Genomic DNA, 18,143 nt, shown 5'->3' with positions numbered 1-18,143 from the left:
TTGATATGTTGTTGAATTCTATTGGCTAGAATTTTGTTGAGGATTTTTGCATCTATGTTCATGAGGGATATAGGTCTGTAATTTTCTTTTTTTGTGGTGTCTTTACCTGGTTTTGGTAACAGGGATATGGTGGCTTCATAAAATGAGTTTGGTAGTATTCCATCATTTTCTAAGCTTTGAAATATCTTTAGTAGTAGTGGTATTAACTCTCCTCTGAAAGTTTGGTAGAACTCTGCAGTGAAGCCCTCCGGGCCAGGGCTTTTTTTTGTTGGGAGTTTTTTGATTACCGTTTCAATCTCTTTTTTTGTTATGGGGCTATTTAGTTGTTCTACTTCTGATTGTGTTAGTTTAGGTAGGTAGTGTTTTTCTAGGAATTCATCCATTTCTTCTAGGTTTGCAAATTTGTTAGAGTACAATTTCTCGTAATAATCTGATATGATTCTTTTAATTTCAGTTGGGTCTGTTGTGATGTGGCCCATCTCGTCTCTTATTTGGGTTATTTGTTTCCTTTCCTGTATTGCTTTAGTCAGTCTGGCCAATAGTTTATCAATTTTGTTAATTTTTTCAAAGAACCAGCTTTTGGCTTTGTTAACTCTTTCAATTGTTTTTCTGTTCTCTATTTCATTTAGTTCAGCTCCAATTTGTATTATTTGTTTTCTTCTGGTTCCTGATGCATTCTTTTGTTGCTCACTTTCTATTTGTTCAAGTTGTAGGGACAGTTCTCTGATTTTGGCTCTTTCTTCTTTTTGTATGTGTGCATTTATTGATATAAATTGACCTCTGAGCACTGCTTTTGTTGTGTCCCAGAGGTTTTGATAGGAAGTGTTTTCATTCTCGTTGCATTCTATGAATTTCTTTATTGTCTCCTTAATGTCTTCTATAACCCCATCTTTTTTGAGCACGGTATCATTCAGTTTCTAAGTATTTGATTTATTTTCCCTGATTTTTCTGTTATTGATTTCCACTTTTATGGCCTTGTGGTCTGAGAAGATGCTTTGTAATATTTCAGTGTTTTGGATTCTGCAAAGGTTTGTTTTATGACCTAGTATGTGATCTATTCTAGAGAATGTTCCATGTGCACTAGAAAAAAAAGTATACTTTGCAGCTGTTGGGTGGAGTGTTCTGTATAGGTCTATGAGGTCAAGTTGGTTGATTGTAGCAATTAGGTCTTCCGTGTCTCTGTTGAGCTTCTTACTGGAAGTCCTATCCTTCTCCGGAAGTGGTGTGTTGAAGTCTCCTACTATAATTGTGGAGGTGTCTATCTCATTTTTCAGTTCTGTTAAAGTTTGTTTTATGTATCTTGCAGCCCTGTCATTGGGTGCATATATATTTAATATGGTTATGTCTTCCTGATCAATTTTCCCTTTAATCATTATGTAGTATCCTACTTTATCTTTTGTGGTGGATTTAACTTTAAAGTCTATTTTCTCAGAAATTAATATTGCTACTCCTGCTCTTTTTTGATTGTTCTTTGCTTGATATATTTTTTCCATCCGTTGAGTTTTAGTTTGTGTCTCTAAGTCTAAGGTGTGTCTCTTGTAGGCAGAATATAGACGGATCGTGTTTCTTTATCCAGTCTGAGACTCTCTGTCTCTTTATTGATGCACTTAGTCCATTTACATTCAGTGTAATTATAGATAAGTATGTGTTTAGTGCTGTCATTTTGATGCCTTTTTGTGTGTGTTGTTGACAATTTCATTTTTCCATTTACTTTTTTGTGCTGAGACGTTTTTCTTTGTAAATTGTGTTCCTCATTTTCATAGTAGTCTAATTTACGTTTGCTGAGTCGTTATGTTTTTCTTGGTTTTTATTTTGAGTTATGGAATTGTTAGACCTCTTTGTGGTTACCTTAATATTTACCCCTATTTTTCTAGGTAAAAGTCTAACTTGTCCTATATCACCTCGTTTTCCTTTCCATATGGCAGTTCTATGCCTCCTGTATTTACTCACTCTTTTTGATTATTGTGATCTTTTACATAATGACTTCAATGATTCCCTGTTTTGAGCATTTTTTTCTTTTTAAAATTAATCTTAATTTGTTTTTGTGATTTCCTTATTTGAGTTGATATCAGGATGTTCTGTTCTGTGAGCTTGTGTTGTGTTGTTATCTGATGTTATTGATTTTCTGACCAAACAATTTCCTTTAGTATTTCTTGTGGCTTTGGTTTGGTTTTTGCAAATTCTCTAAAGCTTGTGTTTATCTGTAAATGTTTTAATTTCGCCTTCATATTTGAGAGAGAGTTTTGCTGGATAAATGATCCTTGGCTGGCAGTTTTTCTCCTTCAGTGCTCTATATATTTCATCCCATTTTCTTCTTGACTGCATGGTTTCTGCTGAGTAGTGTGAACTTATTCTTATTGGTTCTCCTTTGTAGGAGACCTTTCTTTTCTCCCTGGCTGCTTTTAAAATTTTCTCTTTATCTTCGGTTTTGGCAAGTTTGATGATAATATGTCTTAGTGATTTTCTTTTTGGATCAATCTTATATGGGGTTCGATGAGCATCTTGGATAGATATCCTTTCGTCTTTCTTGATGTCAGGGAAGTTTTCTGCCAACAGATCTTCAACTATTCTCTGTGTATTTTCTGTTATCCCTCCTTGTTCTGGAACTCCAATCGCACGCAAGTATACTCTTCTTGATAGAGTCCCACATGATTCTTAGGGTTTCTTCATTTTTTAAAATTCTTTTATCTGATTTTTCTTCGACTATATTGGTGTCAATTACTTTATCCTCCAACTGCCTGACTCTGCATTCCAATTCCGCGATTCTGATCCTCTGACTTCCTATTGCGTTGTCTAATTCTGTAATTTTACTGTTAATCTTTTGGACTTCTGAATGCTGTCTCTCTATGGATTCATGTAGCTTATTAATTTTTCCACTATGTTCTTGAATAATCTTTTTTATTTCTTCAACTGCTTTACCAGTGTGTTCCTTGGCTTTTTCTGTAGATTGCCTTATTTCATTTTTGAGGTCATCCCTGATGTCTTGAAGCATTCTGTAAATTAGTTTTTTATATTCTGCATCTGGCAATTCCAGGATTGTATCTTCATTCGGGAAAGATTTTGATTCTTTAATTTGGGGTGTTGTAGAAGCAATCATGGTCTGCTTCTTTATGTGATTTGATATCGACTGCTGTCTCCGAGCCATCTATAAGATATCGTAATGATTTATTTTATATTTGGTCACTGAGTCTTATCTTGTTTTGTTTCAATATATGTAGATGGGCTACTAGATTGTGCTGTCTTGATTGTTGTAGCCTTTGAATCACTTATGTCCTCTTACCAGCTGGTTTGGGCCGTTACCAGAAATATAAGCTTAAGAGTCCATTCACTATTCTTTAGTAGAATCTGATTTTGGGTCAGCAAGTGTGTGAGGTAGACTGTCACCTATTCACTTAGAGGGGTAGTGGTGATAGTTGTGTGCATCAGATTGTAGTAGCAGCAGGGGGTCACATTCCCAGGGAGGGGGCAGGATGCTGACAGGCTTCCCCCAAGTGCCAGTGGGGTAGGTGTGTCTATATTCCTAAAGCACTTTGGTGGGTGGGCTCTGCAGCTGTACCTTAGTCACCCAATGCATGTACCTCTACAGATTGGTAGATGTCACTATCCTCAGACCCCTGTGGCAGGAGGTTAGGTGGTTTGGGTGGAGCTTCAGCCCTCAGTTCCTGGCTGTGTTTAATAGGTAGAGCTATCAGACCTGGGGAACTTGTCTTTCCAGTAATCCGTTAAAACAATTACAGTCAGATCACTATCAGAACTGCCTTTGCATTATAATAGCCACCTTGTTACCTGTAGGGATGAAAGCCCAAGACTGTGGGTCTCATATGCTTGGATGGAGCTGGTTCTGTATTTTTAGTCCAATTTCGGGAAGTCAGGGAAGGATTTTTGGTCCCTGGGTTTTTTGTAGCTGCTTCTCTCAGGCCAGGAGAATGGGTTAGGAAAAGACAAAACCAACAAACAAACAAAAAAAAAAAAACACAGAGCACTTCACTCTCTGGCCCAGGAAATTCCAATGTTAATGAAGCCACCTGGGAAGGGGAGGGGAGGGATCAGATAAGAGAGAGTAGCACCCAGGAATATAGACAAAGTTACTTATCTTGCTTGGTGAGGACTGTTTTATCTGAGATTCTCAAGGGGCGGGTAGCCTGTGTGTGTTGGCTGGGTCGAGATTGCCCCCAGGGGTCTGGCCCGCGACCCGTGCATGTGCTGTCTCAGAAGCCGTGGTCAGTTCCTCCGGTCCCAGTCCAAATTCCAGCGCCACAGTTCCCCGGCTGGGATGCTGCACTCCCGGCTCCAAAACCAGTCGCTGCCTCCTGGTAACTTCTCCTCCTGTCAGCTGCGTCACTGCGCTGCCTGCATGCGCTGGCTGGGCTTCCCCGGAGGTCACTTCAGGGAGCTAGGGCTGCGTCCCGTGTTTGTGCCGTCTCAGGATGCTGTGCTCAGCTCCGCTGTGCACAGTCCAAAGCCCGGCACCAAGGTTTTCTGACTGGGACGCTGGCTCCAGGCTCCAAAAACAGTCGCTGCTTCCCTGTGGTTGCTCACTCATTCTCTCGTTAGCCCCATTAGTGTGCAGCCTGCTTGCGCTGGCTGAGTCTCTATGGAGGTTACCCCAGGGTGCTAGGGGTCAGGGCTGTGTCCCGTGCCTGCCCTGCCTCAGCAAGCAGCCTTCAGCCCTGCCACTCGGCACTGGGGAACCGCGAGGGCTCAAGGCTGTGGAGTGGGTCGCGGGTTCCAGAAGCAGTCGCTGGTTCAGGGCGCCACTTTTCGCTCACCTGTCACTCAGGTCAACTCTTTAGATCTGTGTTTGATGATCAGGGTTCGTAGATTGTCACATATGTGATCGATTCACTTGTTTTTCCGAGTCTTTGTTGCAAGAGGGATCGGAGGTAGCGTCTACCTAGTCAGCCACCTTGGCCCCGCCTCCAGGTATTACTTTTATAATTAGGGAAAAGTTAAAATTCTGAAAAAGAAAAGAGGCCAACAGGGCCAGAATAATCTAGAAAGGCTTCACAGAGGAGCCTGGGCTGGAGATTATTTGTTAGAGGATGGAAGGATTGGCAGAGGTGGAGAAAAGGGGGTTGGGACTGGGGGAACATCATGAAGATGAAGTGAGCACTGAGTGGGGCATAGCGGGGCAGGGAGAGTCAAAAGACTAGTGAAGCTTGGGGGCCAGGAAGAAGTGGAACATATATATATATATATATATATATATATATATATATATATATATATATATATATATATATATTTTATATACATACATATATACACACACATGCATAAAAAAACCAAACCCCTTGTTGTCAAGAAAATTTCAACTCATAGTGACCCTACGGGACAGAGTAGAACTGTCCCATAGGGTTTCCAAGGAGTGGCTGGTGAATTTGAACTGCTGATCTTTTGGTTAGCGACAGAGCTCTTAACCACTACACCACCAGGGCTCTATAATTTATATATATAATTCATATAAAATAAGTTGAAGCCCAGCTGTTGTGGAAGGGAAGACCATCATCAACTACCAGGAAGAGGAGTTTCAATTTGATACCATAAGCAAAAGGGAGCTATTACAGGCTCTTGAGCAGGGAAGTGACATGATGAAAGATTTTTTAAGAACATTCCTTTGGCAGCAGCGTTGAGAGATCACTTGGCGGGGATGGAGAGGCCGGTTAGGAGGCTGCTGCAGTACTCTAGGCATGAAGTAATGAAAGCTTGGGCTGTGGTAGTAGAAGTGGGAACGGTGACATAGGGATGGATTCCTGAGGCACTGGTGAGAGATGAATTGCCAAGACATAGTGGTGACTGACTGGAGTGGGGAGAAGGGTGATTGATTCCAAGGCACAGTGCTTGGGCTTTTGAAAGAGTGATGGTGTTATTGATAGAGACAGAGATACAGAGGAGGGGGCGGGGGACGGGGAATAGCATGGAAGGTAAAGGAGGAGAGGAGATCCTGAGTTTGGTTTTAGCTGTGGTGAATTTAAAGTGATGATAAACTCCACAGAGAAAATGTCCTTAAAGGTAATAATGAAACGCAACCAGAGCTCAGGTTAAAGGTCAGGCTTTATCATGTCCAGCAATCACCCAGAATTCCAAAGCAGTAAAAGCTGTATTCAGAGTGAGTGTGGAAACCTCTAAAGGAGGAATAAAAGCTGGCCCAACAGCCAATTCTGATTTGGACTTTGCAGGTGACAGACTCTAAATTGTGTGGCAGCAGCAGGCTGGTGGGTCTGTTTAAAGATCCACCTCCCTTTGCTCTGTCAGTGAGTGATTTCCCTACATATTAGAAAGATTACAGCTCGAATGTAGGTGATGAGATGAATATGGAACAACACTCGCTTTATTAATCATATCTGCATTCTCTGATTCCACTGATGGTGGCAACAGAGCCAGTACGACACACAGAGCCCTTCCCAGCCCTGTGAGTGGGCTGGTTTTCAGAGTCCCAGCCCACAAACGCAAGATCCAGGCTTCTGGCCATCTTGATACAGAACCTGAGGTAGGTCCCCGTAAAAACAATCTGGGTGCCTTAATTTCCTCTAGTATCAACTGGGAAAGCATCTGTCACTGACTTGCTTGGGTCTGCCCGTTAGAAGTGGGAAGAAATAAAGACAACTACTGAAGGGAAAAATGTATAGATCAAAGACAAAGCTTGGGAGAGAAACAGTGAGCACAGATTGCAACAGGGTTTCCAAATTGATAGATCCTGAGACTTACCTGGTTAATTCCTAAGCCAGTTGTTGCCACTGTGCCCTCTTCTTTCTAAATTCAATGGGATTTTCCATTCCAAAAGTAGTAAATATGGCAGCCACCCTAGTCAGTGACTTGCATTCCCTGCTCCTAATCCCCCACTCCATACGCATCTTCCATTCTCAGTACCTGCCCACATCTCAGCAATCTTCATCCCAACCTACCCCTACCTCAAATCAGCGACCAGAAGACTGAACAGAAATCTTCATCAGGAGAATGCTGGAGACTGCTGGTTGACAGACTATGCAGAGTGTGTGTGTGTGTGCGTGCGTGCGAGCCTGTGTGTGTGTGTGTTCATCCACCAGTCTAGCCATCTGTTCCTCTGTTTTCCCAGTGGGTTTGGATCAGAAGCAGAGAGGCCTGTTTGACTGGGTGGTCCTGCCCCCAGAGCAGAGCTTCCCTTGGTGGTTAACAGCCCACAGTCTGGGCAGATTTACTCTCCACTCATTCATCTTTGGAAGGCATCATACCTTCCTACAAGGAGAACCAATAAAGGGGGCTAAAATCTCATGAATATTCCTTTATCTGCAGCTCTCTATTCCCCTCCAACCCAGGAACAGGGGACTTAGTTCAGGCATCTGCCTAGCGCTGGGAGGGGAGGGACAGCAGAGGCCTCTACTGTCACCCACCCACCCACCTGTGGACTCCTCACTTATCTCTCTCACACCAGCTGTAATGCCAGGGCTTCAGCTGGCAGGAAAGTGCTGTGGTATATCTTGTCATGCCCAGGCACAGGTGTGACCTCCACTGGGACAATTCCCAAGTGCACAGAGGAGTTTTCAAACTGATTCTGCTAGGGAAGTTGAAAGGAGCCTCCTCACTCTCAGCAGCTCTCAGAGTCTTGGGATTTGAAACAGACCAGACACAGGCAGCCCTTGCCTCTAGCCTCCCTATTTGGGGATATAGTGCTCAGCACCCCAGCTCAGCTGTCATCTCAGATTCTGCTGCCAGATTCCCCATTGCTCAGTCTTTCAGGTTATGGCATTGAGGGCCCCTGTGCAAATTTGCTTTACTTGGGATGGGTAACTGATTAACCCATTGTCATCTTAACTTCAGTTAAATTCTGCCACCTAAAGGCCCTGATGGCACAGGACAAAGAATGTGTAAGAACTGAGGCCAAGAGAAGTGAGCAAATGAAACAAAAAACAATCCAAGAGATTCTACTCAGTGGTTTACCAGCCACCACTGCCTGAAGTACCTTCTGGATTTGTCCCCTCCTTTCTACGCCCACTGCCACCACCATGGACTGGGCCTTAATCCCCTCTCACTTGGTTGCTACAGTACCTTACAAGCTGCTGTCAAGTTTCTCATTACTCCAATCAATTCTACGTCCTGTTGCATGGCTTACTTACTTACCTTACCTGTTGTCATCTAGTCGATTCCAACTCATAGCTACCCTCTAGTCACCGAGTAGAACTGCCCCATAGGGTTTCCAAGGAATGGCTGGTGGATTCAAACTGCCGACCTTTTCGTTAGCAGCCAAGCTCTTAATCACTGCACCACCAGGGCTTGATTGCATGGCTATCCATCCTAAAACACTGTGCATAAGTATCCAAAAGCCCTCCAGGGTCTCCCCAAAACCAAATTCCTCATCCTGACACCGAAGGCCCTCCAAATCTGGGTATCCTTTACGTAGAGCCAAGCATTTTTTTCCCACTGCACCTCCATACCCAATCTCTGCTCTGGTCAGACATTCTTTTCACTCTTCCTTGTTCACACCCTGACCATCTCCACCTCCAGGCTTGCCCCTACACTATGCCCTCCCCTTGGAAGCCTGCTCTTTTTCTAGCCAACAATGTAAAACTTTCACACATTATTCAAAACCTAAGTTCAATCTCTTCTTGGAAGCCTTCTCCCTCCACTCCGGCCCACACTGCTCACTATCTCTGTGCCCTGAATCCCTGTGGTACTTCCCATTTAGAGCAAATAATGTGGTATGTAATTGTTTTCCATCCGGTATTATTCTTAGTCGTTTCATATGAATAAGTGTTATTTCTCTTGAAAGTTGTGAATTTCTAAAGAGCAGGGCCTTTGAGTGCCCCTTCTCACCATAACATTGGCATAGGGCTATTCCCAGGAGTGCTCAATAGACTCTTTTTCCCTTGCTTTAACTCCAAAAAGGCTCTTTGTGGCTCTCCCCTTTCTCAAGGGACATTCCTTCAGGTTTGGACCCCTGTTGAGAATTTGCATTTCTAACAAGTTCTCAGGTGATGTTAATGCTGCTGGTTAGGGTCCAATTCTGAGAACCAGTAGTAGAGTAGTGCTTCTCCAAATTTATTATACATAAGAATCACCGGGAGGATCTTGTTAAAATGTAGATTCTGATTCAGTATGTCCAGGGGTGGAACCGCAAATTCTCAGCAGGGGTTCGAACTGGGAGAACCGGTTCAAAGCCCTGGTTCCAGGCAGCAGAGGAGCTGAGACTGCCCAGAGAGGCCTAGCCAGCCAATCTGCTGTGAGATCTCTAGCTTTCAGTACACTCCCACCTCCTAAGGCCTTCCAGGCAATCAATAATGCTGCTTAAGTGATCAATCTGAGACACAATGGGCTGCAGGGGCCAGTGTTTGATTAACTCGAGAGTATAAATGTATGCTGGAAGAGACAGAGGAGGGCGGGAGGAGCAGAAGAGAAAGCAGGAAGAAAGATGAGCTGGGGGAAGGTAGACGGAGAGGTTTTATGAATGAGGATACAATAGTATGGAGCTGAGAGTAGTTCTTACCTGATCTGATTCAACAGTTTAAACAAGTTCTCACTGAGGCAACTAACAATCTTCAGGCTTTCTCAGAGTCCAGTGAATATCCCAGGGCTGCTGGGCAATCTTTGACGTTGGCAGGATCATGTTGCAGTGATCCACTGAGGGCCTTAGGAGGCCTCAGGCTCCATATTTGATGGAGAAGTGGGTGCAGGATGGAGATTTTAGGGGACTTCAAGGAAGTCTACAGAAATCCCAATCTCCTGCATCCTCCAGTTTTCCCCCCAAGGCTAGTGACTCATATACACATGATGACATGAAACAGTAGGCTGGTCTGCAAGAGTGATATCAGCTAAGACATTCCCTTCTCTCTATCCGTAAGCATACATACTATTCCTCCTCCCAAGGCTCTGGGGCTGGAAATTTAATTACTTGGCAGTTAACAAAAATAAGGAGTCCCTTTCTGAATCTTTTCCTGAGGGCCAAATTTCTATACGAATCACTAATAAAATTTTTTTTTCTGGGAAAGATAGTGTTATCTGAAAGAAGCAGAGCGGTTGGCTTATTATTGTGAGAAAGCCCCTCCTTTAATCTAACCATGATTTCTACTGCTCTCATTAAAAACCCATCCATCACATACGATGACATCATTACCTTCCCTGTTACACAGCTTCAAAGCTTCAGAATCATCTTTGACTCTTCCTCCTTCGTCACCTCACTCATCCAATTGGTAGATAAATCAGGTTTCTTCTGCCTCCAAAATTTATCCATCCATCTCCTTCTTTCTATCTCCTTCCATCTATTGTAACAGCCTCCTAATTTGTCTTTATGCCTCCCGGGTCACCCCCTTTTAATCAATCTGCCAAAGGGGGGAAAAAAGAAGAAAACGAGAAAAATGAGCCTGAATCTAATCACGCCCAGAGCTAACTTTCAGTTACAGAAAACACAGGGGATAGAGGTACAAGCTAAATGGCAATAAGAGGAATTAAAAGACAAATTAGAATGTGAGACATTGTACAGAACAATGGACTTGATTTCTCTAACAAGTCAGTGGCAGGAGAAAAAAAGAGGGGGGCATTGAGACATAAGAGATATAACAAAGAAATGTAATGTATGGAGCTTTTTTGGACTTTTATGACTCAAATAAGCCAACTGTAAAACATTTTTTGAGACAAGTGAAGGCATTTGATTGTGGACTGGGTAGTAGATAATACAAAATAATTATTGTTATCTTTGTTAGATGTGTTATGGTACTATGGTTACATGAGAAAATATCCATTTCTTAGGGATGCACAGAGAAGTACTAGGGATGAAAGTATATGGTTGATGTTTAGAATTTGCTTTAAAATGCTTTAGCAAACAAAAAGAAAAAGGGATAGGTGAAGCAAATGATGGCAAAATCTTGATAATTGCTTAATGTGAATAATGGGTATACTGGGGTTATCACACTATTTTATCTATGTTTTCGAGGATGGAGATGTTCATAACAAAAAATAAAAACAAGAGTCATCCATTATACCCCAGTCTACCTTATCTTCCACTCCTAGCCCATTTCTCTATGGTACTGCTACCCTGTGTACTTATTCAATTTATTCCTGTCTGGACTTCATCCATTCACTTTACTCATTCATTTGTTCACTCAAAAATATTTATTAAGTCCCTCTTATGTAGTAGGCACTGTAAATAAAAAGATGACAAAGACATGCCCCTTGCCCTTATCTGTGTACGTGTCGCTCTACATGACCAGAGTTTGAGCCCTGGGAAGGCAAGGGGCCTCCTTCATCTTTATATTCTCCACAGCAACTAGCACAGTGCCTTGCACATAATAGGTGCTCAATAAATATTTACTGAACTGATGTTTAGGGGGACATGCGATAGAATCCCTGTCTGATATGTAACCAACAAGTATTCAATCCAACTCAACAAATGCTTGTTGCGCACCTACTATGTGTAAGGCATTGTGTGCTGTGGGGATAAAAAAGAGATGAAAAACAGGGTTTCCCCTTTCACTAAACTTATAATGTAGATAAGACATACACACATGGGAAGTTATATTTGTATGTGAAGAATATATGAATTAATGATTCAAGCTATAACAGGGGGTGTCACAGTGATGTATTTGCCAAATGCACTTTAGAGACTCTAAGTGAAGGAAGAATTCAGGGGCGGGAGAGAGATCGCTTCAGTCTAGAATGATCAGAAAAGACTTCCAGGAGTAGGTGAATTTGATCTACAGGTGAAGGATAGGTATAGTCATATTGGATAGGAGAGGAGCACAGGCAGAGAGGGGAAAGTGGAAGGCCATGACTAAAAGTACAGATAAAAAAAAAGAACAAAAGACATGTTTAGGGGCTCCTGGGGAAAGAAATTTGGCTGGAGTAAAGGGTCCATGTAGGGATATGTTTCTCAAGTAAACCGAGTACATCTGGATCACTTGGGGGAGCTTGTTAACATGCATATTCCTGGACTCCAGCTCCAGACCTACTGAATCAGAAGCTCAAGGGGGTGGGACCCAGAAATCGGCATTTTAATGAACTCACCTAAGTGGTTTTGAGAGACACTAATATTTGAGACTCACTGATGCAGACAAAGAGTGAGAAATAAGGTTAGAAGAATACACTGGGCTAGGCCCACTTAAGAAGGGCCTTGAACGTCAGGCTAAGGCAGCTAAAATTGATCCCACAGGCAATCAGATATTACCCAACAATGTTGATCAGAAGTGTCATGAGTAAAGGGTATTTAGAAATATTTATCTGACAGGTGTTGTATTATGAACTGGAAAGGAAAGCACCTAGTGGCTAGAACAGTGAATTAGACATGAGCCAGTGGCAGGGATGAGGTAGACTAGGGTGAAATCAGAGATGAGAAGGCTTGTGGTAGCAGAGAGGTCAAAAGAGCAAGTCATTTTTGAGCAATAACAAGATGAGTTTGTGAATGTTGAGTCTGAGATGTCAGACTATCAAGTAGCTGGAAATACAGGGCTGAACCTCAGGACAGGGGTTAAGCTTAGGCTAGAAAAGTGGGAATGGCTAGTACAGAGGTAAGAGGGAAAGCCCTGACTTGGCAGCATGTCCTTGTCAACACAGAAAGTGGAAAGCAAGAGAAGCTGAAGAACACCCAAATTTGAGGGTTAAGAAAAGGACCTAACCAGAAAGATAAAAAAGGAGGGGCCACTGGGGTGGAAGCAGACCCAAACAGTACAACAAGGCAAAGAGCTCTTATAAAGCAAGAGATGAGTAGCAGTGTGGCCAATGCTGAAGTGAGGATCAGGCTCAGAAAAAGGTCGTTAGCTGTGGCACACATACAGAGAAAGCTGTTAATGCTTCATGAACACAAACACACACGCACACGCATACACACAGGTGCATTTGCTCCTACATATATACAGTATACAGGCATGCACTCAATCCATATACACACACACTTTGATTTCCAGGTTCATTTTCTGACCACTCGGGGCACCTCACCACTGGGCTGTTAATTTTCTATTCTGTTGTAAGAATAGTTCCCTGGTCTCAGAAAAAGGGTAGCTGCCTGTCACATCAAATAATATAGAGCCCCAAGAGCCTTGTCTTTCCTTACCAGCTTAGCTGAGGGAGAACTAGAAAGGAGGGAAGACGGTTTGTTTCCATCCCCTTGCTCCCTACCCCACCCTTCTACCTCCATTGTTGTGTGCCATCCAGGCGATTCCCATTCAAAGCAACCCTACAGGACAGAGTAGAACTGCCCCCACAGGGTTTCCAAGGCTGTAATTTTTACAGAGCAGACTGCCACACCTTTCTCCCACAGAGTGGCTGGTGGGTTCGAATTGCTGACCTTTCTGGTTAGCAGCCCAGCGCTTGCTTAACCATTGCACCACCTGGGCTCCCTCCTCTGCCTCTAACCCTCGACTTCTCAGAGCTGCAAGGTCCAGTCCATTTTGAGTCCTTCATTTTGGCTGCCAATAATGCATGAGATTGTTTTTTCTTTTGAACGTAAGGTAAGAAGGAAAACAGAAGTCCTGGAGAGAAGCGCCAGAACAGTTTTATGCTGCAAATGTCAATGGCCTAAAGGATGGCCCATAAACTGAAGCTGACTTGGGTGTGGCTTCCTTCTAGGGGTCAGTCCAAGCTAATGGTCTTCACCCAGTGTCAATAGGTACTATCCCAGCCCCACCTCAGAGTGACTGCTAGGACCTCCGTGAAGGCATGAGTCCCCGAAGCCAAGCTTGTCTGCAGGAGCCTTATCTTCTACAATGTGTTCCATGTGTGAGTGTGTGTGTGTGTACATGTACCGTGTGTGATTTGTGTGTGTGTGTATCTATTATGGCTTCTGCTGGTTTAGAGGCTCCAAAAGAACAGGGATCCTTCTACTGCATTAGTGCTGCCCTCTCAGGGTGCATGGTTTAATGCTGGCCATGAAGCCCACCCATTTATGTGGAATGGGGGTGGGTGGGTCCAGACTTGCTTTCCTTGCCCTGCATCTACCCATGTTCCTTCCAAGGCCTGAAGTGGGGACTACCGCATTGGGGCAGTGCTGGATCAATGTCTCTCCTCAGCCCATCTCACTCTAAACCCCTTGTACCCACCCCTAAACCCCAGGACGGTGGCTGCCTCATCCCGCAGCACCTTGCCCAGCTTGCTGCTGCTTTCAGCAACCCCAGGGCTTTTCTGCTGCACTTTTTAAAATTTACTCCTGCTCCCAAAAGATCTTGTTGTGGCAGGATCCCCCAATCAGGCCACACAGCTCACTTCCCAAGACCCTTGGACTGTGCTATTCATTAGAGAAAGAGGTCCCCTGGCTCACTCAAAATGGGGTCTCCTGCGTCCGAGGAGTCCCCAGCCCCCTCTGCACTGTCTGAAGTCACAGCATCACTAGCTTGTGTTTGTGGGGGCACTTGATGGCTTCGGGTCGCTGGCCTGGCCACTCTGCAGGAGTCCTCCTATCTGGAAGATGATCAGAGCCAGGAGCCTGGGGCATCCACCATACTCTGCTGGCTGGCCTCCTCTCTCTGGTGGCTGTGTCAGCCCACATTTTCAAGGCAACTGTATGTGTGTGTGTGTTTGTGTTGGGTGGGTGTCAGTGGGAGAGAAAGGAGGATCCCTTCACATGCAGCAATGAGTGTTACTCTCCTGCTTGGATCATATCCTCTCCCTTCTCAGAATCCTGCAGTAGCTCCCAATTGCCTCTTAAATAAATTTAAACCTTCTCTCTCAAAGCCCTCTGTAATTATACCCCACCTTCCCGCACCCCAACTCCCACATACATATCACGCATAACTCGAGGCCAGACGTAGACAGTAGACAGACAACGCAGTCCACATCTGCTCCCACCTGGGTCCTGCCACAGGTGCCTGAAAGCCCCACCAACAAAACTATTCCTCTGCATCCTTTAAAAATGCAAATATTACCTGAGAGGTGTAGGCAGTAAACCTTTATCAGCTATTAACACCTTGGTCTGGCAAGGATTCTGTCATCAGATTAGACCAAGCAAAGAGCAAAGCCCCGCCTAAACGGTCTAAGGGGGTGGGGGAGGGGACAGAGAGAAGCCTTGAGCAGCCAACGGGAGGGGTGCAGACAGGAGCAGGGAAGGGGTTCTGACGTCGAAACCAGCTCTGTCACGATTTTACCAAGGGCTACACAGTCTGACTCCGCATCTCTGCTTAAATCTGTCAAACCCACTAATCCTTGCTCCCCCAACTCTGCTTCCCCCTCCACACACACATTATGTCTTATTTCACCTCAGTGGTACCCTCCTGTCAAGCTGCTGAGGTTGAATTGCTCCTTTCACATGAAAAAAAAAAAGCCACAAAATTGGGTAGAAGCAGGCATGTCTGCTCAGGCATGGCCAAGTCTTGTTGAGGTCTCCCAGGGGAGAGCTGAGAGTCCTTTGCTCAGTGGAAATAGCACAGGCTTCCTGGGAAGCCTCTCTCAACCCCCAGGAAACTGGGAACTGCGTTCCCCTGCCTCTCCTGCAGTGGGCTTAGTGGGCAGGGAAGGGGAGGGAGAGCAGGGTCTCCTAGCTGAGGGACCCGTGGCTGAATTGTCACACCACCCGGGGTTCTCTAGGCCAAGGTGCGCACCATTTATCCCGGCCTTCCAGCTGGGAAAACTCGCTTGGGGCTTCACTCTAAGTCAGTGTAGAGTCCCCCACTCTCCACCCCAAGAAAGGTGCCCCAAGGGAGCCTTGCTCTCTTAGCAGTTTCTCCAATCGCAGGAGTCCAGAGACTGCCCGTCCCCCTCCAGGGCTGCAGGATGCTGAGACCACCCGGTGGACTCCAGGGCTCTGCAGCTGGACCAAGATGCCAAGGGGAGGGGTGGGTCTGGCAGGATTCAGCATTCACTGTAACCAAGGGCTCTTTGGTGGGAGCTGCAAGGGTGGGGGAGACACCTGCTTCTGGGGGAGAGTGTCAAGCCTTTGCCCCTGCAGTGGTTTCAGTGCGTGTATGGGTGTATCGGTGTGTGTGTGGGGGGGGGGTGCAGGTGGTCACGACTACAAGAGTTGGGCTCGCTTTTTGCCAGAATGGAGTTGTTAAGAGCCCTGATGAAGATGTCTACAGTAGCTTGGCGGGGGGGGGGGGGGGGGGGGGGGGGGGGGGGAGGTGTTGGCAGTGTGTGTGTTTGCAGGTACTGGATCTGCAGTAATGTGCAGTTAATGTGTAGTTTTTTCAGGGACACTCGGAGACAACACACACATACACACTCTCCAAGCCCCAAAGCATCAGGCTGAGGAGTAGGGGAGTGAGTGTGTGTGTGTGTGTGTGTATACATGCTTTAGTGGCACTGGGTGGGTGGGTGGGGAAGGTAGCTGTACATATATATATATATATATATATATATGGGTGACTGCTTTATTTTCATCCTGGTGGGAGGGGGCAAATGTAGCTCTGTGTGTTTCCTCTTTAGATGGGGGTGACTGTGTGGCTGAGCGCTGACTATATGGTGCAGTTGTGTGTGTGTCCGTGTCCGCGTGTGAACATAGCCCCAAGAACCACGCACATGGTTCAGACAGCTGTTTCTGGCAGTCTTGGGGCTCGGGCTTCGCCGGGGACCCCGGCTAAGTGGCCACCTCCCAGCAGTCAGGCCCCGCGTCTCGCCAGCTCTTCCAACTGTGCCCACAGCCCCGGCGCGCACACAAAGGCTCCATAATGAACGCGCTGCACTCCCCGGCGCTCGGCTACTGACCCTGCACCCCCGGCGGTCGAGGCGAGCCCGCCAAGCCTGCGATGCACTGGGCTAGCGGGCACGCAGCCGGCCGCTCCCCTCGCCCGCCCGCCCAAACTCCGGGCGGCCAGGTGCTGGCGCCCCCCGCCCTGCCCCCGGCTCCCGGGGGCGCCCAAGCGCCTGTCACCCCTTAGCCTGTCCGGAGTGGCACGCTCCCGCGGCGACCCACCCCTGGCCAGGCTAAGACTGCGGACGCGCCCCCCTGAAGGCAGCGCGCCTTACCTTCCTCCTCCTCCTCTTCCTCCTCCTCGGCGGCGCGGCGGCGGAGGCGGCGGCGGCGGGACTAGGGAGCCCGTGCCCCGGAGCCCGGTACGGGCGTGGGGTTCAGTGGCGCCGGGTGGCAGGGCAAGCAGAGGTTGGCGGGGCGACAGCAGCTGGCCCGGGACGCGGGGAGCTGGAGCGCAGGCGGCGGGCTGCGGGTAGGCTGGCAGCGGCGCGCGCGGGCTCCTCGGGCGGGCTCCATGGCTGCGCCGCGGGCGGCACCATCGCCGTGGCTCGCTCGTCGCTCTCTCGCTCCAGGAGTGCGGCAGGCGGCGAGGTGACGGATGGCGGCGAGGCGGCTGGACGGCCGAGGAGGGGAGGGGAGAAGCGGCGGGGGGAGGTGGAAAGGAGGGGGAGGAAAGAGGGGAGTGCAGAATGTGGGGCCTCGCCGGCGCCTCCCGACCCTCAAATGCTGGCGTCGGTTTCCCCGAATGGGAAAGCGGCTTAAAGGCACAGCTCCCGGCTCGGGTCGCAACTAAAAATAAGCACAAAATTGACTATTGGGGAAAGAATCTCCCAAGACACAACCCAGCAACCCAGCCACCCAGCCAGGCGCTGCCTCACTTCTTGAACCTGACCGTTCCAGCTGGGCTTTGCCAGGAACTGCTGACAGCTCAGAGGGCAAGCTAATTTCCAAAGTGAACCCGGGAAAGGGGCGAGGGAGAGTGAACTGCAGAGAAGAGGGGACAACGGGAATGTTTGATTCTGGGCACCCTATTCCTTAGCCCCTGACCTTGCCTCTCCGAGCGCCCCCTCGCCCCTTGTTTGCTCGCCTTCTGTTGGGGATGCCCTTCCTGCAGCTCCCCTCCTGGTCACCACTGCCAAGGCACCTTGGGTTTCAGCCCAGGCTCCAGTTCGCAGCACCTAGCCCCAGCACTGGACTGTGAGCTGCTGGGAGCCCAAGTCCAGCCTGGTGAGCCCACCTAAGGAGGGCAGTGATCTGTCAGCTGGCAGAGGTCTGCTTAGAGAGTGCAGTTGGCTTGATGGTTGGTTTGATGAGAAGGGAAGGAGATAAAGATGTGCGTGTGTGTGTGTGTGTGTGTGTGTGTGTTCACCAGCAGATGAAGGGAGGGTCCTGGACACACAGACACATTCTGAAGGAGAGCAGCTAGGCACACAGCACAGTGCCTGATGAATGATCTCTGGGCATTTTTCAAAGACATGCAGTGAATACTAAGCATGTAAGGAGCTGAGATTCAAGTGAGGCTCTTGGTCTCCCATCTGGCTCCACAACCCTTTGGAGGAGT

The sequence above is a fragment of the Loxodonta africana genome, chromosome X, assembly GCF_030014295.1.
Source record: "Loxodonta africana isolate mLoxAfr1 chromosome X, mLoxAfr1.hap2, whole genome shotgun sequence".
NCBI lineage: Eukaryota > Metazoa > Chordata > Mammalia > Proboscidea > Elephantidae > Loxodonta > Loxodonta africana.
The sequence above is the reverse complement of the archived record's forward strand: the minus strand, read 5'-3'. Positions refer to the sequence as shown.